The sequence below is a fragment of the Giraffa tippelskirchi genome, chromosome 1 (assembly GCF_054371585.1).
Source record: "Giraffa tippelskirchi isolate mGirTip1 chromosome 1, T2T-mGirTip1v1.2.pri, whole genome shotgun sequence".
NCBI lineage: Eukaryota > Metazoa > Chordata > Mammalia > Artiodactyla > Giraffidae > Giraffa > Giraffa tippelskirchi.
The window spans coordinates 196,314,191-196,337,593 of NC_137275.1; positions in this window are offsets into that span (position 1 = coordinate 196,314,191).

Below are 23,403 nucleotides of genomic sequence, written 5' to 3' on the forward strand. Positions count from 1 at the left end.
GACCAAGGCAGTCCTGAGAATGTCACTACTCTGTAGCTCTGCAAGTGGCATTAATAGTAAAGAACCCGCCTGCCATTGCAGGGGACTAAGAGACATGGGTTTGATCCCTAGGTCTGGAAGATCCCCTGGAAAAGGACGTGTGAACCCATTCCAGTATTCTTGGCTAGGAAAACCTGTGGACAGAGGAGCCTGGTGGGCTACAGTCTGTAGTGTCTCAAAAAGTCTGACACGACTGAAGTGACTTAGCATGAAGCTCTGCACTTATCAGAGTCTAAACAGAGAATTCACTTCCCGTTTTGATGTTCGTGTCAAAAAGGCAAGAAGAAGCTGGAGAAAGATGAGAGAAAATTAATCAATATATAGGGAAAAAAATATCGCAGACTTGTCTCTGTTGTTGTTATTCAATCACTAAGTCACGCCCAACTCTTTGTGACCCCATGGATTGCAGCACATCAGGCTTCCTAGTCCCTCACTACCTCACAGAGTTTCCCCAAGTTCATGTCCATTGAGTTGGTGATGCTATTCAACCATCTCATCCCCTGCCACCCCCTTCTCCTTTTGCCTTCAATCTTTCCCAGCATCAGGGTCTCTTCCAACAAATCGTTTCTTCGCATCAGGTGGCCAAAGTATTGGAGCTTCAGCCTCAGCATCAGTCTTTCTGATGAATATTCAAGGTTGATTTCCTTTAATTTAGGGAAAAGGGCTGAGGGCAACTTTATTTTTCAGCTTTAAAGTGCTACATTTATTGTATTATATCTTTATTTAAATTTTGTGATAAAGTCAGCAAACCTTTATCTTTTTCTTTAAAATTTTTATATTGTATACAATATTACATAAGTATAATATAATTATATTTTATATTGGAGTGTACTATTACATAAGTTAGAGATATATAATATAGTAATTCACAATTTTTAAAGGTTATGCTCCATTTATAGTTATTACAAACTATTGGCCATATTCCCTGTGCTGTACAAGAGGGCAACTTTACTATAAAATCCTTTCCCATTTCAGCATATGTAGACCTATATCTGGGCACCCATACTAAATCCGTGCCAGTGGTTATCAACCCTGGCTGCACGTTATAATTACATGGAAGATTTAAAAACTATATCCTTTGGCCAATTCAGCAGTAAATCACAGATAAGTTCTAGAAGTGCATTTGAGAGTCATTGATTTATGTAAATCATGGGCCACTTCTTTATATGACTTAAATGTTCAGAGTCATAATATCAACAGATATTCACTTGGAGAATCAGACACACTAGGAAACTCCCTGGCAGAGTGGATGGTGGAAAGGATTTGGACTGGGGAGTCAGACGAACCTGGTGTGAAACCAGGTTTGTTTGGTTGATCACTAACTGATGGGCTTCAAGAAGTTATTTCATTGCTTTTGACCTTCTGTTTCCTCAGCCATAAAATGTACCGGTTTGTAAGGAGAAAAATGAGCTAAAGTCTGTATCATTGGAAATACAGTAGATACTCAACAAATGGTAGTTATTATCATGCCCAGTGTTTATAAACAAAAAATGTCAAATTTACAAGTAACACATTAAAACTGCTGAAGAAAGATTTCCAGAAAAGATACTGGACAATAAGCAATGGTAAATTGTGATTAACTGAACAAAGTGTTCACCATGTTTATTTTAGGATATATAAAGTTCTGTTGATGTTATCTTTATTAAGTGTCTTATCTTTATTGCTTTAGCTTAATGAATATAAAAATATTTATAAGGATCACTAGTGACACTAGTCTGCAAACCCTATTTTTCTGTATGCTTCTGACTTAATTCTGAATTCTCTTTTCAAGCACATTACCTTCCAGTTGAGAGGTAAATACTGAAATTTCTTTGCATAAAGGAATAGTTTTTAAGATGAAAGTTAACCAAATCAGTCAATTCTCATAAAGCTGGTCTCTGAAATATATAGTGATAGACCCTGATGAGCATCATGAAGAAAACTCAGGCATTGACCTTGTTTTCCTGGAGCTTCCAGGCTCCAGGGACAGGTTTTGTTGTTGTTGGTGCCCTGGCTGTTCCTTTGTTTGTTTTTTGCTGTTCTGGTTTATTCCCTATTCTATATCCAACTCTTTTGCAACCCCACGGACTATGGTCCTCCAGGCCTCTGTCCATGGAATTTCCAGACAAGAACACTGGAGTGGGTTGCCATTTCCTCCTCCAGGGAATGTTCCAAACCAGGTATCAAACCGGAGTCTCCTGTGCCAGCAGGCAGATTCTTGACCTCTGAGCCACCAGGGAAGCCACTTGTTTAATTTTACATCATAACAAAATGGCAGCCAAGGATGCAAATCTCTATGTGATTAATGCCAAAGCAGAGGTGCAGAACATAGGCGTGGCAGATGTCAGAGAAAAAGGTGCTTATTTTGGTTTGGATGTCAGGGGAGATTTCCCAAAGGAAAGAGCCCAGGGTTCCCATGGATCAAGGGCTTAGGGAGATTCCACTCTTGGAAAGTATTCTGTGAAGGAATGACCTGTGTGTGTCTGGAGGACAGCAATAGAATCATTTTGTTGGCCATTTTGGGAGGAATGACCTGGACAACACAGTAGGAGATGAGTCTGGTCAGGCCATGGAAACCAGTTTGTCAGAGGTACTGAATTTCAGACTTCTCCTTTGCTACCTGCCACATCTTCACAGGCCATGTAAATTCCTATCTGGCTTCATTTCTCCTTCATATACCCATTCCATATTCCCATTCTGCCTTTTCACTCACCATATACAATATATACATTTAAAATATACTTTTTCAAAACAGGATTTGTGATTTTATAACAGATATTTTCATTTATGAGCATAATATTACATGATATGTCTCATTCTGATTCATATTATTTTCACTCAGTGATATCATCTTAAAACCCACCACATTGCTACAGGCACATCACAAATAACACTTCCAAATGCTGGATAGCATCCCATGCTGTGCACCTACCACATTTTACCATTCACTGTCCCAGTGATGGATAAGGATAAGAGGTTTATGAAAGCTTCCTGATGGGAGAGAATGACTGAGGGGGAAACTGGGTCTTGTTCTGATGGGCCATGCTCAGTAAATCTTTAATCTTTAATTTTCTGTTGATGGGGGGGGCTGTGTTCCCACCCTGCTGTTTGACCTGAGGCCAAACTATGGTGGAGGTAATTAAGATAATGGCGATCTCCTTCAAAAGGTCCCATGCACACACTGCTGCACTCAGTGCCCCCAACCCTGCAGCAGGCCACCGCCGAGCCAAGCCTCTGCTGGAAACTCCTGGACACTCATGGGCAAGTCTGGGTCAGTCTCTTGTGGGGTCCCTGCTCCTTTCTCCTGGGTCCTGGTGCACACAAGGTTTTGTTTGTGCCCTCCAAGAGTCTGTTTCTCCAGTCCTGTGTAAGTTCTGGTGGCCCTGTGGTGGGGTTAGTGGCAACCTCTTCCACGAGGGCTTATGCTGTACCCAGATCTGCTGCACCCAGAGTCCCTGCCGCTTCAGCAGGCCACTGTTGACCCATACCTCCTCAGGAGACACTCAAACACTCAAAAGCAGGTCTGGCTCAGTTTCTGGGGGTTCTCCTGGTGTGCACAGGGTTTTGTTTGAGCTCTCCGAGCATCTCTGGTGGGTATGGGGTTTTATTCTAAACGCAATTTCGCCCCTCCTATCATTTTATTGGGGCTTCTCCTTTGCCCTTGGACGTGGAGTATCTTTTTTTGGTGGGATCCAACATTCTCCTGTTGCTAGCTGTTTAGCAGTGAGTTATAATTTTGAAGCTCTCGCATGAGAAGAAGAGCGCATGTCCTTCTAATCTGCCATCTTGGATAGTAAGGTGGATTTAGACAAGGCAGAGGAACCAGAGATCAAATTGCCAACATCTGTTGGATCATCAGTAAAACAAGAACGTCCCAGAAAAACAACTACTTCTGCTTTATTGACTATGCCAAAGCCTTTGACTGTGTGGATCACAGCAAACTGTGGAAAATTCTTCGAGAGATGGGAATACCAGACCATCTGACCTTCCTCATAAGAAATCTGTACACGGATCACGAAGTAACTGTTAAAACTGGGCATGGAACAACAGACTGGTTGCAAATTGGGAAAGGAGTACTTAAGGCTATATATGGTCACCCTGCTTATTTAACTTATATGCAGAGTACACCATGAGAAATGTCAGGCTGGATGAAGCACAAGTTGGAATCAAGATTGCTGGGAAAAATATCAATAACCTCAGATGTGCAGATGACACCACAGTTATTGCAGAAAGAGAAGAAGAACCAAAGAGTCTCTTGATGAAAGTGAGAGTGAAAAATATGACTTAAAACTCAACATTCAGAAAACCAAGATCACGGCATCTGGTCCCATCAATTCATGGAAAATAGATGGGGAAACAATGGAAATAGTGAGAGACTTTATTTTGGGGGGCTCCAAAATCACTGCAGATGGTGACTGAAGCCATGAAACTAAAAGATGCTTGCTCTGTGGAAGAAAAGCTATGACCAACCTAGACAACAAATTAAAAAGCATTACTGTCATTACTTTGCCAACAAAGGTCTGTCTAGTCAAAGCTGTGGTTTTTCCAGTAGTCAAGTATGGATGTGAGAGTTGGACTATAAAGAAAGCTGAACACTAAAGAATTGATGCTTTTGAACTGTGGTGCTGGGGAAGACTCTTGAGAGTCCCTCGGACTGCAAGGAGATCCAACCAGTCCATCCTAAAGTCCATCCCTAAATCAGTCCTGAATATTCATTGGAAGGACTGATGCTGAAGCTGAAACTCCAATTCTTTGGCCACCTGATGTGAAGAACTGACTCATTGGAAAAGACCCTGATGCCAGGAAAGACTGAGGATGGGAGGAGAAGGGAACAACAGAGGATGTGATTGTTGGATGGCATCAATGACTCGATGGACATGAGTTTGAGTAAACTCTGGGAGTTGGTGATGGACAGGGAAGCCTGTTGCAGTCTGGCCGTGTTGCAGTCCATGGCGTCACAAAGAGCCAGACACAACAGAGTGACTGACCTGAACTGAACTGTCCCAGTGATGAATGTCTAACTTGACTCTGCTTTCTTGTCACAATCTTCCTACACAACCTGTATGAGAAGTTTGGGATACATACTAAGGAAATTAACGGCTGGGTCATGAGTATGCAAGTACTTCATTTAAGTCAATTGTTTGAGATTGCTTTCCAAAATGACTGACAGCCCATCTATCCATCAGCAGGATGTGACACTCCTGTACTCTTACATCCCCATCGACACTTGGTGACATCCAGCTTTCTAACGATTGCCAATCTTATAGTTATTAAGTGACACAATGGCGTTTTTTCTTGTCATCACTGATCACTAGTGAGTTTGGACATCTTCATATGCTGAATAACATTTGGGCTCTTCTCTTTTGTAAATTACCTATTCATATCCTTTCTCCATTGTTTTTAGGTTGCTTTCTCTTGCTGAAAACCTGTTCTTTGCATAATATAGGCTACATCCTTGCTACTCAGAGTATGGTCTCTGGTCCAGCAGCATCAGCATTATGTATTAGAAATACAGAATCTCAGGTTCCACCCAGACCTGCTACATCAAAACCTGCATGGATCCCCATGAACGTTAGGTACACCGAAGCTTGAGAAGCATTGATCTATATCTGGCATCCAATATGGTAGCCACCTGCCTGTTTAATTTGCATTAATTAAAATTAAATTTAAAAATAAAAATTTTAAAATTGAATTAAACTTAAAGCTCTGTTCTTTATTCACCCTAGCTACATATGACTAGTGGCTACTGCATTGGCCAGTGCAGACACAGAACACTGCCATCATCATAGAGTGCTCTATTGAAAAGCTCTGCTAGTTTTTAAAAAATTCCCTTGCCAGTTTTTTATGTCGGAAATCTTTTCTTCAGTCTTTTGTCCCTCTAAGTTGTGGTGAGAAGCCTGAGAAGTGGGGGAGAAAATTAATAATGGTGGTTTGGTGTTTGTAGGGTGGGCTCATGGGTTGGAGGGAAACAGCATGAGATGTGAGGGTCTTGGATGAGGAGGGTTTGCTCTATCCATTTTAATCAGAAGAGTGAAATTCTAAGACAGATGGTTCCACTGATGTAGAATTCCTACTTACAGATAAAGCCAATGAGAATTGAAACAGGAACAGTAGGATGAAGGCGGAAGAATATATTTTCAGCACTTCCTATGACCTTGACTCTATGTTTGGCAATTTGCTCACCTTCTAATCACAGATCTGTGGGATCAAGAACCTTCCTCATCCTACTATGGAGCCACTGAGGCTCACAGACCCTAAAGCTGTGACTGGCTCCAAGTGCTATGCCTTTCCCACTGAACTACTAATTCTAGATATTTTGGAGGTCATCTGATGGTATGGATCTGGATCAGGTGGTCACACCTTTCCATGTCTGTATTCGAACACGCTCAGCTAGGAAAGGAATTTACTTGGGATGAGATAAAATGCAGGGATCTAAGCCTTCGAAAGGGTCATCAGTTGGCCAGCTGGAAGGCAGATTGTTTTGTCATCACTTGGTACTGTCATTCGGAAGTCCTTGGTGCTTCCACAAGGTTACTCTGTGTGGTAATGTGACTTTCCCTTGGACCTGGAAGCTGGTGGTTTTGAAAGCAAATACATGTGAATTATATACCACCAGATAATTTGGGCCACAGCTGCTGCTGCTGCTGCTGCTAAGTCGCTTCAGTCATGTCCAACTCTGTGTGACCCCATAGACGGCAGCCCACCAGGCTCCCCCGTCCCTGGGATTCTCCAGGCAAGAACACTGGAGTGGATTGCCATTTCCTTCTCCAATGCATGAAAGTGAAAAGTGAAAAGTGAAAGTGAAGTCGCTCAGTCATGTCCGACTCTTCGCGACCCCATGGTCTGCAGCCTACCAGGCTCCTCTGTCCATGGGATTTTCCAGGCAAGAATACTGGAGTGGGTTGCCATTGCCTTCTCCTTGGACTACAGGGAGGACTCTGAATCTCTATTTGTTTAAGTTCCTATAGGACATGATATGATGTGAAACTTGTCCTAAAGATTGAGTGCAAATGCACAGGAAGGTTCCCTTTCTATTAGCAGGACTTTAGCCACAAGATGGAAATCGTGCAGAAATCAAGAACAGTGTGAGAGTGAAATGGAGAACTTCTCAAATAGGAAGAAACCCTTTACCGGGTGAGAGCTCTTTGGGTAAAAATTTGTTAGAAAGAAGGGCGATTCAGGGGCCTGATGAGAGATACCAAAATGTAGTTACTGAAAAAAAAACAAGTGTTTATTTTGCAAGATTTTTGTTCTGAATCTACCTTGGTCAAAGTTCAGAGGCAGCAGAATGAGCCACACACTTTGATGAAGGTCATACCGCCTAAGACAGTTGAGGGGGATTTTCATTAATGGAACCTTTTGTCATCTCAGTTTTGCTTTCCAACTCTGTCATCATGCACACATGTTTTGTGATATTTACAACAATCTCTTAAAGAGTTGGAACCACATTTATGCTAAAGTATAAATGACTAATAAAATGTCAATAACTTGGCATAGTTTGTGCTAGGAACAGAGATCAAAGCCTGAGCTGAATTTTATTCAGAACTGGACTAAAGCATTTATGACCATATATTATGCACAAGCCTTGAGTTACAGTTTATAGGAAGGATGCTAAGATGGATAAATTGAAGTTCCTATTTCGTAGGATTTCAGAGTGGTAAGGGGTGGTAGTAGAAGATAAGTATAAATTACTCCAGCAAAATAGAACATGCTACTGTAGATCCACATGTTGTGAGTGACTGTTCAGACAAATGAATCCCAACTGGAAGAGAGGGAAAAGTCATCTGAGCGTACCTTAAAAGTTGCATGCTATGTCGCTTCAGTCGTGTCTGACTGTAGCCCTCCAGGCTCCTCTGTCCATGGAATTCTCCAGGGAAGAATACCGGAGTGGGTTGCCATTTCCATCTCCAGGGGATCTTCCTGACCCAGGGATCAAACTTGTGTCTCCTGTGGTTCCAGCATTGCAGGTGGATTCTTTACCGCTGAGCCACTGAAGAAGCCCACCTTAAAGGGTTTAAATATGCAAAATTTAAATAGGTGTTATGGCTAGAGGGATTCCCAGTAAGCTGTTGTTATTGTTCAGTCGCTCAATCATGTCTGACTCTTTGTGACCCCATGGACTGCCGCATGCCAGCAAGTGGAATGCCTTAAATAACATTTAGTAAAAGAAGGGGACAAACGTGTATGGAATAGGAAAGATGAATAATCTGCATTACCAACACATAGAGAATATGAGACAATGTAAAGAAAGACAGTGGCAGAAAGGTTAGGTAGGGATTGTGTGATTGAGGGCCGTGAATATCAAGCTGAAACTCTGATCTGTGTGCCACAGGCAACCATGATGAGTACTTAAGCTGGACAGGATGGATTCTCTTCCAGGGAAGTCTCAGGTCTTAAGATTCAGGACATTAGGGAGGATTTTTTTGGGTGGAAACTGGGGGCATATTTCAGATTTTAGCCCTAAAATCATATCATATTTGGTATCTGCTATGCTAAATAAGGGCTTCCCAGGTGGCACTAGTGGTAAAGGACCACTAGCCAGTACAGGAGACATAAGAGACTTGGGTTTGATCCATGGGTGGGGAAGATCCCCTGGCAGAGACCATGGCAACCCACTCCAGTATTCTTGCCTGGAGAATCCCATGGACAGAGGAGTCTGTCAGGCTACAGTCCGTAGGGTCACAAAGAGTCAGACATGACTGAAGTGACTTAGCACACACACATGCTAAATAATTTCTAGAACATGCAAAGAGTGAAAAAAAATTAGAATATCATAGAGAGAGATTTGTCAGTTACAGAGCAGAGGGAAATGTACTTTGTGAAATTAGCCAAGTGGAAGTATTGAGTTAGATGAGGAATCAACAAGTCTGTAGGTAAGGGGAGAAAACAGATACTCTTTCTTACTTTCTGGATCCCCTCTCATTCCCAACAGAGTCAAAATACAAGTTCTTCAGTGTCTCTTTTCCTAAAAGAATAGTTGAAGAATGAGGTGGAAGTAACTAGGGAGGTTTCACAGGGGGAGCAGCCAAATGTTTGCCGCTGGGATGTGCTGGTTATTCAGGATATTAAGCAGTTCTCTTTCTTCTGTGGAAGGAGGGCAGATAAGTTTTCCAGTCTCTGATTTACATACTTGAAGACTGAGGCATGAAGATACGGAAGACATGAAGTGATCTGTCATCTCACTACTCAAGAGCTATCTAGGGTGTCTAGAATTGTCATGGCATTTGTCCTAGGCTTTTCAAGATTTGAATCACTTCTTTCCAATAAGGAGGAGCTAAGGGCTGCCTGTAGAAAATGTTCCCAGTTGTAGTTCTTCTTCAGTTATTCTGGTCTAGGAGCATGGTATGTGTTGAATTGTGCCACTGTCAAAAAATATATTGAAGTCCTAACTATCCCTTAGTACCTGTGAACATGACTTCATTTAGTCAATAGGATCTTTGAGAGCACATCCAGCCCTCCTCTGCAGGTACCCCGTCCACCCATCTAACCAACTGCAGATGGAAAATATGACCCCAGATATGGTGGGTTGAATCTCAAGATGCAGATCCACAGACAGGGGAGATCAACTGTAGGGACTTGAGCATCCCTGGATTTTGGTATCCATGTAGGTCCCGGAATCAATCCCTCACAGATACCGAGAGGTGACTGTATACTCAAGTTCAGATGAGATCATGCCCTCAACCATGATTACTGATGTCCTTATGAAAAGGGGAAACTTGGACACAGAGACACACACAGAGGAAAGAAGATGCAGAGAATTGTGGCATGAATCATGTGATGAGAGGCAGACGTTGGAATTATGCTGCTATGAGCCAAGGAAAACCCAGGGCTGGAAGTGGCAAGGACAACTCTGTAAGGTTTTGGAGGAAACATGGCCTTACCCATACCTGGAATTCAGTCTTCTAGCCTTCAGAACTGTGAGGTAACTAATTCCTGCTGCTTTAAGCCATCCAGTTTGTGGCACCTTGTTATGACAGCCTTAAGGAAACCAATAAAGAGCACCTGTCAGCTACTTTTAAGTATTATAACTGAGCTGGGAATGTAGCACATTTGAGAAAGCATATTCAGTTATGTTTTTCTTCTAAAAGGATCCAAACAGCTCACTGATCTCCAGAACTCTAGCTAACATCATCCTTTGATTATAGCAAAGCTGTCATGATACGGTTTGAAGAGTGTCAAAGACCCCCTATGCCCCCACAGTTTTCTTTTTTCATGTCCTACTATGAGAAATTCATCCCCTTGGGTTAAATATAGTCCATGTGCCAACTCCCGTTTAAAATTCAAATGGCTTTTCAGAGGGTCAACTCATTAAAGAATTAATATCTTGTTCTTTGATTCCTGGGGGAGGGAGGTAGAGAAAGAGCTCCCTGAAAGTGAAAAAGGGGCCAGGAGCTTGAGAGGAAACTGGATGTGAAACCCTATTCGATCATCTTGTCCTGAGCTAGTCCTAAACATTTTGGAGGAACTCCAGTTATGTTTTATTCCTCTAATTATTGTAGAAATCTGAGGAATTTCCAGTGCATGTTTGTCATAGTAGAGAAGGAAAGCATTCATTGTCGACTATCATGAGACATTACCTTTCCCTTCTTGGTGTGCTTCTTTCCTTTGTGTGTGTGTGAAAAACAATTCTTTTCTTCTCAGTCCATAAAAGATCCAAAGCAATGCTTCTTCTTAGCTAATGAATTGTGTTTCGAGTTTAGAAAAGTAACCCTAAGAGCTCTTGAGGATGGAGACGTGCAGGCATTTGCTATGGAGTTGGCTTAAGATTCTATTTGTTGAGGTTCTTTTAAGGGTCAAGATAAATTTCTATGGAGATAAAAGCAATGCAGTTGGCAGAGAAGAGAAGATGCTAGTTTCTCAAGGGGATTTTCAGGCTGTTGACCAAAGAACTAGTCTTTCATCCCTTCCTAAAGGGAGTTTCTGACAGCAGTCCTAAAATTAAGTGTTTCCAAATATTTATTAAGACCAGGTTTTACTCATAAAGTATTTCTTGTCAGGAAATACAACTAGATATCACCCCAATTCAATTTTAGAAATAATTTCCATGCAGCTGAGTTCACATCCCAGCTATTGACTTACTCCATCAGGGAGAGAAAGAATAAAGACTATGAAGTTACTTAGATTTTTAATTGAGACACTTTATGCACGGCATCTCATGATCAGATCACCAGTCTCTGGAGTTAAGTTGTCATACAAATGAGTCGGTTTTCAGGTTCACAGTAGAGATAAAGAAGGGATATTTCCATCGAGAAAGAAAAATCAAGACAGAGTACAGTATTAAGGAGGAGAAAAAGATAATCTAAGAAAAAAAATTCAGCATGAAATTAAAGGAAAACCTGACTATGATTCCATTTCCCCATGTGAGCCCAGGAGATAAAAACTGTAATAAATTCATTCATCTACACCCACTTTAAATATCGGAGCTGATCAGCAGTTTCACTGATGTACAGCCAGACTTTGAAGTCTGTCTTAACTCTCTGGAACTCGACCAGCCACTTTCCAGACCATGTAATGTATTGCAGATCTTTCCACATTATGCATTCCAGATGGCCACAGTAATTCTTGTGCGTTTTCTCCTTTCTTATTTGGGTTACTGGGGTAATTTGGGAATAAAGAGTGCATGCTGCAAAGTGAAAATTGACATACAGTTACTGCCCTGAGCTGCTCAGACAATGATGGATATTAAAGAAACTGAAAGAGTTAAAAATATATACAGTGAGTGGAGAGGGGTGAGAAGAAAGGATGGCAGTTGTTTTTGCTGTCTGCCAAGTGAAGGGTGCTGTTTGGTTACTGCTTCATGACTGTTGGGGAGAGTTACTAACCATTCTCCTTCCTGATGCTCCCTTAGCCAAAGTGCAATCACTTTGACCTTGAAGTTAGGTGACCACATGATATATCCACAGACTGAGATAAGTCTGAGAGCGAAAGGGGTGTTATTAACAAGTCCACCTGGGTCATGGCCTTCAACTTCCTTTCCAGATAAGCACACGTGTTCATACAATGTCAAAAAGTAGCTTCTAGTAGGATGCTGAGCTGTTCAAATTCTGGTTTTACTTAACACAGCACTTGTTCAGTGCAAAAGAGGCTCCCAAGTGGCTGTTGACCCTTGGGTTTGTGGTGACTGGACTCTCTAGGTTCACACACAAAAGTCAACACATGCACTTAATAGGCAAAAAGCGTTTGGTCACCAGACGGGCTGTTTCGCTTTGGCAGCACTCACCCGGCTTGGTCCAGCTTGCCCCGAGCTGATTTATGTGGCATCCTAGGGCTGTGACTGGGTGTGCTTTGGGGTTGCTTTATTGTTCCTATTCAGCCTGTGAGAAGATTCCATGAATGAAGTGAACTAATGGCATGTAGCCCTTTCTAGCAAAGGAGACAATCTTTAAAAAAAAAAAAAAAAAAAGGAAAAATTTAAGACTGCATTTAAATATCATGACTGCAAAAGCTGCATGTACTTTAACTGTTGCTGTTTTTCTACTCTAGTCCCCCCTTTGGCGTATTGCCATTATAGTCATTCTCAAACTTTGCTCTCTATCACACTCGTCTATAAATCTTATTAAAATGTAGGGGCCTGAGCCCCATCCCTGGAGATTCTGATGGAATAGATCTCATCAACATCTGGAAGAATCTACAGAAGGCTATAGAAATTCAAATTCTATAGAAATCAAGTCCCCTACCATTGTATTTCTCATTTTCTCATAAAGTTCTCCTATCCATGAAAACATAGTTCTGGAAAACTTGCCAGCTTTCCAGTTTCAGAGCAGGGAATGACACCCCCCTCCAAATGATCTGAAAACAATGACTCTCATCTGGTGAAGAAAGATGGATTTTATTTTGTGAGACACCAAACAAACTATTGCAGACATCTTGCTGTTTTTCCAAGCGGTTCTCATTTTCTGCTCTGATGCTGGGGCCTGTACACACAAGGGCAGTTTTCTTTGCAATGAGGCAGGAAGTTGAGGAGTGTCCTCTCCCGAGGGAGCTGCAGCTTGCGTTTCACAGACGCAAGAGGCTCCCAGATTTGGAGGAGGCAACTGGAATTTTGGACTTGGAGCCAAGCTCCCAAATATTGTAGGGCAGCGCAACAGAAAAAGCATGTGTATTTGTGTCTGCATTTTCTTGCTTGAGTACAGACATGGACAGATAATTCTCACAGAAATGTTTCATTTTTCTGGAACATTCTGGAAAAATCAGATCTTTGTTTATTTGCACAAAGACCGCCATGTGATTCAGATGCACATCCAGTCAGGAAAATGTGTTTGCCATGTAAAACACAGGCTCTTCTGAATATTTTTGGTCTTTTTTTCTAACTGTAACAGTATTACATTTTTTAACACTTGGAAGAACAGAAAAGAATGACAAGAAAAGCAAACCACCCAAAGCCATATCTTTCAGAGAAAGTTAATGTTAATATTTTAAAGTATTGACTTCTGAGTTCTATGTATTCATCATATGTATGCCATAAAATGGAAATTGCAATTAATATACTGTTTGATACTCAGGTTTTCACTTGATGCATTTTGAGAATTTCTCCATATTGTTAAATATTAAAGCATAAGATTGTTAGTTTTTCATTTTGTGACTTCCCTAAAAAAATAGAATTTTAAAAAACCTGCCTCCCATCTGACATTCAGATGGCTTCCTGTTAAAAATGTTTGTATATTGCTGCAATGAATAGCCTTACATTAAAATTTCCATTTAACATTATTGACTAATGTATCAAGCATCTTGGTGCATATCACCAACTCGGAACCTGGGCAGTCTAACTCTATAAATGGCCACAGTCAATGGCCTTATGAGGAAAAGCTCGTGGAGAGAAAAGTTTGTATTCTTTAGGGGGAGCCACAAAACTCCAGCCATTCCGTGGAAGGATTGAGAACTCACTAGTGTATGCCAGCTTTCTGACTCTGGCCGCCTGTATGGTTTTGCGCTAATGGCAGGAGCTAGGAATTCCAGGATTTGAAAGAATAGGGTTTGTGGTGGATGGGATTTTTCTTGGTTTCTTAGTAGCTGTCACCATCATTACCTATGTTCCTGTTGAGGGGAATAACAGAGACAAGAAAGACATTATGCAAATTAGACAGGAAAAGAGCATTTTCTCATTGAAGTCTTGCTGTCAATCTACAATGTACAGTATAGGAAGCAAGTCTGATGAAGGGAAGTGATAACTTAGTGTCCTTTTTGACCTCTGTGATCTGGACCTACCACTTCTATCTTTAATCTACACCTTGTCACTTTCAATCAGCAGGTTCCAGTCACTGTGCCTCCCTGCTAGTGAGTTCTCCTTCTCGTCTTGTGTTTTCTCTGCCAGGACCATTCTCCATCCCCTCCTCTCCTCCTCCTGGGTGAACTCCTGCTGGTCTTCAAGGTCCCAGCTTAAGTGTGCCTCAAGCCAGGTCAGTGCAGACAAACTGAAGACTTAATCTTTGAGGAAGCCCCTCCGGCAATATTGGGCTCCAAAATCACTGCAGACAATGGCTGCAGCCATGAAATTAAAAGACACTGGCTCCTGGGAATGAAAGCTATGACAAACCTAGACAGTGTATTAAAATGCAGAGACATCACTTTACTGACAAAGGTCCATATAGTCAAAGCTATGGTTTTTCCAGTAGTCATGTATAGATGTGAAAGTTGAACCATAAAGAAGACAGTGCTAAAGAATTGATACTTTCAAACTGTGGTGCTGGAGAAGACTCTTGAGAGTCCCTTGGACAACAAGGAAATCAAAACAGTCAATCCTAAAAGAAATCAACCCTGAATATTCATTGGGAGGACTGATACTGAAGCTGAAGCCCCAGTACTTGGGCCACCTGGTGCGAAGAGCTGATTCACTGGAAAAGACCCTGATACTGGGAAATATTGAAGGCAAAAGGAGAAGAGGGTAACAGAGGATGAGATGGTTGTATGGTATCATCAAATCAATGGACATGAGTTTGGGCAAACTCTGGGAGATAGTGAAGGACAAGGAAGCCTGGTGTGCTGCAGTCCATGGGGTTGCAAAGAGTTGAACACAACTGAGAGACTGAACAACAACAATAATAACAACTCCTGCAGTATTGGGGGATGCCAAAACTTTAAATTTTTGTGAACTTGATAGGTAGAAACTGAAAACAATCTTTTCTTAAACACTGCAGGTGTTGTTATCTGGCAGGAGGTGGAGACCGAAATGCTCCTTGAGGGCAGACCATTTTTTGTTCAGGAAAAACCATGATGAGGGGACGGTATGTAGATATGTGCAGAACCAGGGTCTGCATATGCTGTTAAGATCTAGCCTAAGATGCTCACATTGCTTCATGGACAAGAAAGAAAAAGGTATTGTTAGGAAGGAGGCAGGAAAGCATCTCTATACACTACTTTTATTTTTAAGTTGCTTTTCTCAAGGTATCACAATGGGTAAGACGTCATGGTCTCACCTTGACCTTGGAGCTGGATCAGGGCCTCCCCAGCTAGAGAAGAGAGAATAGAAACTGAGGAATGTTTTCCACAAGAGACTTAATGAGGCTGTGGTCACAATTAGAATGCTTTGGAGCCCAAAGGGACAGTACTGAGAACCTCTCTGATACCCCTAAAGACCTTCTGTTTCCCGTTTGTTTCAAATGTTTTTAGGTAGGTTGGGTAACTGTAGTCCTTCTGGTATTTATTGGATAGTAAGCAATGTTACCAAATTTTCCTACTAGTGCCAGTAATGTTTTAGCTAATTCTCCTGGGTGTCTAGGTACACCCAGCACATGGAATAAATGATAATTCCATAGCATCTGGAATAAATGATAATTTTCCTTTTCCTTTCTTATAATTATATTGCTAGTCTCTATGGTATGTCTTTTCGTAATTAAAGAAGGCACATTACCACCAAATCAAGTGGAATGTTCAGTTTCGGAGCAACTGTAGGGAATGATGGATTTTCGGGCAGACAGAATGAGCAACTAAGACACCTTTGCAGCATTTTGGGAGTGAAGTAATGATGTCCTAAGATAAAGGATACAGATTTGAAACAAAAAAATTGTGTGCACACACATGCACACACATAAATTCATATATATGCGTATACTTTAGGTGTCATATTGAGTGGGTTTAGTGATGTGGAAAATCCCATGGACGGAGGAGCCTGGTAGGCTGCAGTCCATGGGGTCGCGAAGAGTCAGACACGACTGAGCGACTTAACTTTCACTTTTCCCTTTCATGCGTTGGAGAAGGAAATGGCAACCCACTCCAGTGTTCTTGCCTGGAAAATCCCAGGGACGGCGGAGCCTGGTGGGCTGCCATCTATGGGGTCCCACAGAGTCAGACAAAGCGACTTAGCAGCAGCAGCAGCAGTGATGTGGTAAATCAATAAAATAACTCTCAGGCTTGAAGCATGAAGCTTGGTGGTCTAATTAATTTGTTAGCAGGAAATTATTTCTAACAGACAATGAAATCATTCATTTATCTGTAAAGAGGTGATAGGAAGTATTTTAATTAAAATACTCAGTTTACAACAAACACATTTAATAGTGTGGATTTGAGAGAAATTCACTGTGAGTTCAGTTTTTACTATTCCTTTGTGGTCTGAACTGGAACCCAGCTGTACGCCAAACTCTGTTGTGCACTGGGCCTTCCCAGCCTTCAGAGCCACTGTATGGGAGTGTGATCTCATTTAGGTCTCAAAACAACCCTGCAATGTGTCATAACAGAAAGTAGCCTCTGTGGAGCACTTTATAATCGCAGAACATATTCCCCAATATATCCTTTCAAGGTCATGTACATTTGTGTTACTGCTGACACGCAGTCTAGCTCCACGGTGGCCACACTTGGAGTCCTCTGTGCGCTCATGCCCTGGCACCTCTGGTTCCTTCTGGTGAAATGCCCCTCTCTTGCCTTGTCCAGCTGCTGGGCCCCTGAACATTCAGGAAAGGCCTCACCCTCTTCCTCAGGGGATGATGGAGGAGGGTTGTAGGGGAAGTGGGAGCAAGCACCAGCAGCCTGGTCCTCGGGAGGGAAGGGCTCAGCTCAGCTGGTGACCACTGTGGGGCGGGGGAGGGGCTCCTCCCTTCTGCTTAAGTGACAGAAGTGGATGCCGACAGGCACCCTGGCCGTCCATGGATGTGCCAGCGGCATCCTGACCATGCAAAGCTATCTCCCTTGAGCTCTGAGGCAACTTCCTTCTGCACTTCTGCTCCCTAGTCACTCGCTTCCACCCTCAGAGAACTGTACTGAATGCTCATCCTAGTACCCTGCCCACCAGTCCTTACAGGGTCCCCTCAAGTGTGTGTGTGTGTGTGTGTATGTAATGCACTTCTCGGAGAAGAAAAGGAAAGAAAAGGAGTCATTTGTTTGTTTTATAAAGGGGAACAAAACAATGAAGCAGAGTAGCTCAGGGTCCTGTTGTTGCCTGTTGCATCTGTTTAGGTATCATTTCCACCAGGAAGCCTCCTTCCGGTCCCCAGCCTGGGTTTAGTGCATCCATCCCCCCTCATGTTCTCCAAGCCCCCATTTTTACCCATATTTTAGTATGTGGAGTAAATGGCAGTCTTGGTGACAAGGGACAGAGTCTCAGTTCAAATTAGCTCAAGCATAGAAAAATAAAAGGAGGGGAGGTATTGAGTCAAATGTTCAAACCACAGAAAGGTCCAAGTACAGCTGGCCCTGGATCTTGATGCTGTCAAGAGGCTATGTCTCCTCCTCATCTTTGCTCCTCTCAGGGCCTTGGCACTGTTCTTTCCTGTCACGGTGGCTTCAATGGCCTGGATGGTGAACAGAGAGAAAGGAGAGTCTTCTCTCCCAGCTTGGATAACAGGCTAATCCCCAGACCAATTGCTCTGGTCAGAAGGAAGTCAGGGGTTGATCGCTGAGGTCATGCGGCTGGAGCTCTTCCTGGAGGGCAGTGGGGCACTGACACGGCTAATGGAGAAATCTGTGACCTGAACCACCCTTTCCAGTTCTGTCTTCTGGGAGTACTCGCTCCTCTGCTGTAGCTCCTGTTATTCATCTGTCCTTCCCTCACCCACAGCCCTTCACCGATAAGGATGATATCTGTTCCCATTGTGCATCTTTGCTTTAGCAAATCCCCTGGACCTCAAAAGCTCTTTACGAAATACTTGAGAAATGAATGAATGAATGAATGAAATCATATGTGAAAATAGGAACTGGATTAAATCAGAAAGGAAAGCCCTGCTCGGTCATGATGACAACTCAGGAATATTCTTGTGTGAAGTGGCATTTAGTGCCCATGGGTTCTTGCTTCTTGGGGGATTTTTTTCACTTTCTAAACCATAGGCCACGTTGGAGATCAGGACTGGAGCTCATGAGGCAGATGTGAGTGCCTTCAAAATGCTCCTGCACCCTGAAGGTTGCCCACCATCCAAAGCCTCTAGCTGGGTATCTCATCCCCCTCTGCAAAGGCAGATGCACGAATCTGTCTAGAAGTCCCCATCTCCCCCAGCTAATGTCATAGATCACACATTGTGGTTGAGTGAACTAGGAGAATATTATTCCTGTATAACCTTCCTAAATGCCTAAGTGGCAACATCACTGTCAGAAAATGCTTAAGCACTTTGTTTTTCACCACCCTGTTTGCAAATAACAAATTAGGTTGACATGACTTTCTCCTAGAGCATTGTTTACATTGCACTTTGCCCATGAGGAATGTTTTGAATTCGAGCAAATTAAGCACTCTCCAAACGTGGTGTTTAAAATAATAAAGAACTCTCCAGAACATTTAAGCGAGGCTGAAGGCTTTCCTGACAACACCTGTGATTCACCAGCTGTTGCCATGGAATTTGGCCACAGACCCTCAGTGTGTTTTTCCTAACATTCTTTTGGCAGATGTCATTACACTCAGTTAAAGTTCTAAGGAGAACCATTTCTCTCCCTAGGATTTGCTGCAGGGAATGAAGTTGTTTTAGCATCTCGTCAGGAGAGTAGTTAGCATGAAATAAAACTATAATAAGATTCCTTAAATACTGGGTGATTTTGTCTCCAGGCTGCTAAGACTTCTCAATTCATAGGAAACACTATTTTGGAGTTCCATGGAAGGACTGCTTGTGAAAAGCTAAAGAGAAAAAAAAAACAAAAACACAGGAAGAAAAGAAAGACTTTTGGGACTTCCCAGGGGGTCCAGTGGTTAAGACTTTGCCTTCCAATGCAGGGGATGCAGATTCGATCCCTGGAGGGGAGCTAGGATCCCACATGTCTTGGAGTCAAAAACAAAACAAATCATAAAACAGAAGTAATGTAAAAAAATTCAATAAAAACTTTAAAAATGGTCCACATCAAAAAATCTTAAAAAAAAGAACTCTCACCTGAAAGTGTAGTAGGGTGACTTTGTTTGACTGGGGAGTTCTTTACTACAAAAGTGAGACTATTTCAGGACCTGTCTTGCTGACTTCTGGAAGGCTTTATGAGGAAATGTGTCATGGTGGTCATGGAATTATCATTGCGCTGTCCTTGTTATTTCACAAAGTACTGGAATTTTTCACTTTGAACCTCCATGATAAATGATCATTTTAAGCTGTCATTATGCAGGGTGGAGAGGAGACCAAATACATAAGTTACTTCTGTGCTCTTTTCTTAACACACTATTAAAAATGATCATTTTCTTTAAAAAGTGAGGGATAGACACATCTATTATCTCAGATTTAACGAATTTAAGAATTCATAGTGGTAAAAGTGTTACATTTTTCCCAAAATAGTTTATATATTGAGTGCAATTCCAAAACAATCCCAGAGATTTTCTTTCTTTTGAACTTGGCAAACTGATTATAAAGTTAATCTGGGAAAATACATTTACAAAACTAGTTAAGACAATTTGGAGAAAAAAGTAATAAGGGAACGTTTGAATTATCAGATATTAGAAAATATAAAGCTGTAGTGTTTTGAAAAACATGACACAAAGTAAACCACTTACTTGAAAAGAAAGTGTTCAGAAGCTGTCTCTGATGGCTACAGGGATTTAATATATGACAAAAATGGTATTTTAGATAACTGAAAAAAAGAATTAACTTTTTGAATAATCGATGGTATTGTGACAATCGGTTAAATGTTTGTAAGTAAAGCAAAGCAACTTACCACCACAAACAAACATAAATACTAAGTAGATGGAAGATTTGAACACTAAAAAGAAAGTAAAGCAAAGGAAGGAAAACTAGGGGAGGCTAGGTAAAAAGTTGTTCGTTAACATTTCTGATATAGGTTTTACATGTGTGTGTACGTGTGCATGTGTGTGTGTATGGATGCCACATGTGTGGTCTCCATTTTAACCTTATTACTCTGAGAGTGATCTAGGACCCAAATATAAACTTGTCACTCCCCTATTTGAAATCCTGCAGTGGATCCATACCACCTGCCTTAATACGATTAAATATTGAGCCCTGCATAATCTCTGCAGTCTCAACTCTTGTCATTTTCTCATATACTCTCCATGCTGCAACCATGCCAAGTTTTCAGTTTGTGATCGACAGCCCCCTCGCTTGCCTCTGTACCTTGTCCATGCAGCTCCCTCTCTCTGAAATGTGCTTTGCCTCCTCCATCACTTGAATGACTCCTGTCATCTCAGATGTATATGGTCAGGGTTCTCCAGAGAAACAGAACCAGTAAGATATTTATTTACACATTTTGGAAATTGTCTCACATGATTGTGGTTGTTGAAATTCTGCAAGCTGGAGAAATAGGAAAGCTGGTGGTATAATTCAGTCTGAGTCCAAAGGCCTGAGAACCAGGGAAGTCAATGCTCTGAGTCCCAGTCTGAGTCTGAAAGCCTGAACTAAGGGCACTAATGTCTGGGGGCAGGAGAAGATGGATGTCCCAGCTTAGGCAGAGAGAAAATGTTCCTTTCCTCTGCCTTTTGGTACTATTCAGGCCTGCAATGGATTGGATGATGCTTACCTGCATTGATTAGGGCAATCTTTGCTACTCAGTCTACAGACTCAAATGCTAATGTCTTCCAGAAGCACCCTTAGAGCCATGCCCAGAAATCATGTTTCACCCGCTCTCTGGGCATCATTTAGTTCATGCAAGTTAACAGGTAAAATTAACCATCACACCAGGCAGGCTTGGCCCTACCTCTGTGATGCTGCAGAACAGGTGTATCTCTACTGAGCACTTACTTAGCCAGGTTCCAGCTGCTGAAGTTTGAAAGTTGTATCTTGATAGATGATAAGTTTGTCTTGCAGGGAACAAATAAAACCGGACAAAAAGATATCAAGTACAGAGTAGAGTTTCCCTCTTCCCCATTTCAACTTCCTTCCAGTTCCACTTCTCAGAGTTAACTTCTGCTAACAGTTTCATGTGTCTCTTTACAGAGATTGTCTAAAGGTATAGATATCGATACATATCTCAACATCCTTTTCTAACACAGATGGGATCACAGAGCATATACTGCCCAATATATTGCACTTTATATAGTTAGCATTTATATTTGTTTGTCTCCTTGAGCTGTCACATAGACATTGGCATGAAATGCAACCCTAAAGTTGTTCAGTGTACAACCTGCATAACTGTATACAGCAGTCTAGCTGTCTTCCTTGCTACATTGGGAGCCACTTAGACACAAAGGCTGCCTATCTTTTATTTCCATATTCTTGCTGCCTACTACAATTCTTGGTATATAGAACTTATTGAATGAATGACTGAAAATCTCTAAATATAGTCTTATATTTCCTTGACTACTAACATTCATGGTTACATAAAATCCTCAGTTCTATAATATTAACACAGGTATGAATGTGTCCCAGAAAGGTAACCACTTTTTCAAGCCATCAGTCCAAACGGGATGACTATTAGAAGAGGCTAGTTCCTTCCTTTTTGTGATATGATTGGATATACATTAAGTAAAAGGGACTTTGGGGATCAAAGCCCCTCCAACCATTTACATCTGTGGTCTAATGTTACACATGAGGACATTAAACCTCAGAGAGGTAACGTCTCTTACTCTTGGTCATGAGATGAGTTAGTGATGATGTTGAGAATTCACTTTGGGAGTTTGGATTCTGAGACACACATCCTATGTCATCCCCTTGAAGATACAACATGGAAGAGAGGACAGAGTGGTAGATGTTTGGGTAAAACTTTGGAAAATGCTAAAGGATTCTTTGGAGAATGTGGTGCTTTATGACTGGCTTAATTATGCCAGATAATCTGCTTTATCATTTAGGATGCTTTGGGCTACAAGTAACAGAAAGCCTAACTCACACTGGCTTAAACAAGAAGGATATGCATTAATTCTCCTAATGGAAAATCCAACTGGAGACTGAACTTTGAGATTTGTTTCATCCAGGACCCTGGTTCATTTATCTGACATTCCATTAATTATGCCTTGCTCTGTGTGTTGGCTTTGTCCTCAAATTGATCTTCCTTTCTGGTAGCCCAATGACCATTGTAGGTTCAGGCTTCATATCTCTACACTTTCAATTCAGGGGAAAAGAAAATGCTTCATTCCTAGCCTACCCCAGTGAGAGTTCTGAAAGTCATCTTGATTGAGTCAGTTTAAGTGGCAAGCCCACCCCTGAATCAATGACTGTGGCCAGAGAAGAGAGCACAATAATGGACTTAAGTTGGTCATGCCCTACTCCTGAACTTCCCCCCAGCAGAGATCACAAATGGTAGGGGGACGAGTTAGAGGCAGTATGAGGTAATGAGTCCTATTAGGAAAGGGAAAGGTGAAGTTGGATGCCAGGTTAACCAACCAATAAAACCTGTTGACAGTGCTGCCTGATCATCACCTATTTCTATTGATACAGGACTCAACCAGTGGAGGCTTCCCCACCCCATGGCTTTTGGAGCTTCTCCAGAAGAATGCTCATCTGCTGTGCTGTGCTTAGTTGCTCAGCCATGTCTGATTCTTTGTGACCTCATGGACTGTAGCCTGCCAGGCTCCTCTGTCCCTGGGGATTCTCTAGGCAAGAATACTGGAGAGGGTTGCCATGCCCTCCTCCAGGGGATCTTTCCAACTCAGGGATAGAACCCAGGTCTCCCACATTGCAGGCAGATTCTTTAGCATCTGAACCACCAGGGAAGCCCAAGAATACTGGAGTGGGTGGCCTATCCCTCTTTCAGGGGGTCTTCCTGACCCAGGAATCAAACCACGGTCTCCTGCATTGCAGGCGGATTCTTTACCAGCTGAAGAATGCTCATATGAGTTCATGAATCAGTCAAATAAGACCAACAAAGATATCTGAGGGTTTTTTCCCATTTCCTTCCTTTCTTCTGCCTATTCCACCCCCACTGGACACTGTCTTATTGGTCAAATACTGCTAACATGTGGATCAGACATCACCAGCCTACCGTCTTCCATCTAGAACAGCACCATCCCCATCAGGCATTCCACTCCAAAGAAGAGAGACTGCATTTGTTTTACAGTCTTCAGAGAGAGGTCTCAGGACAGGAAAGCCTGGCGTGCTACAGTCCATGGGC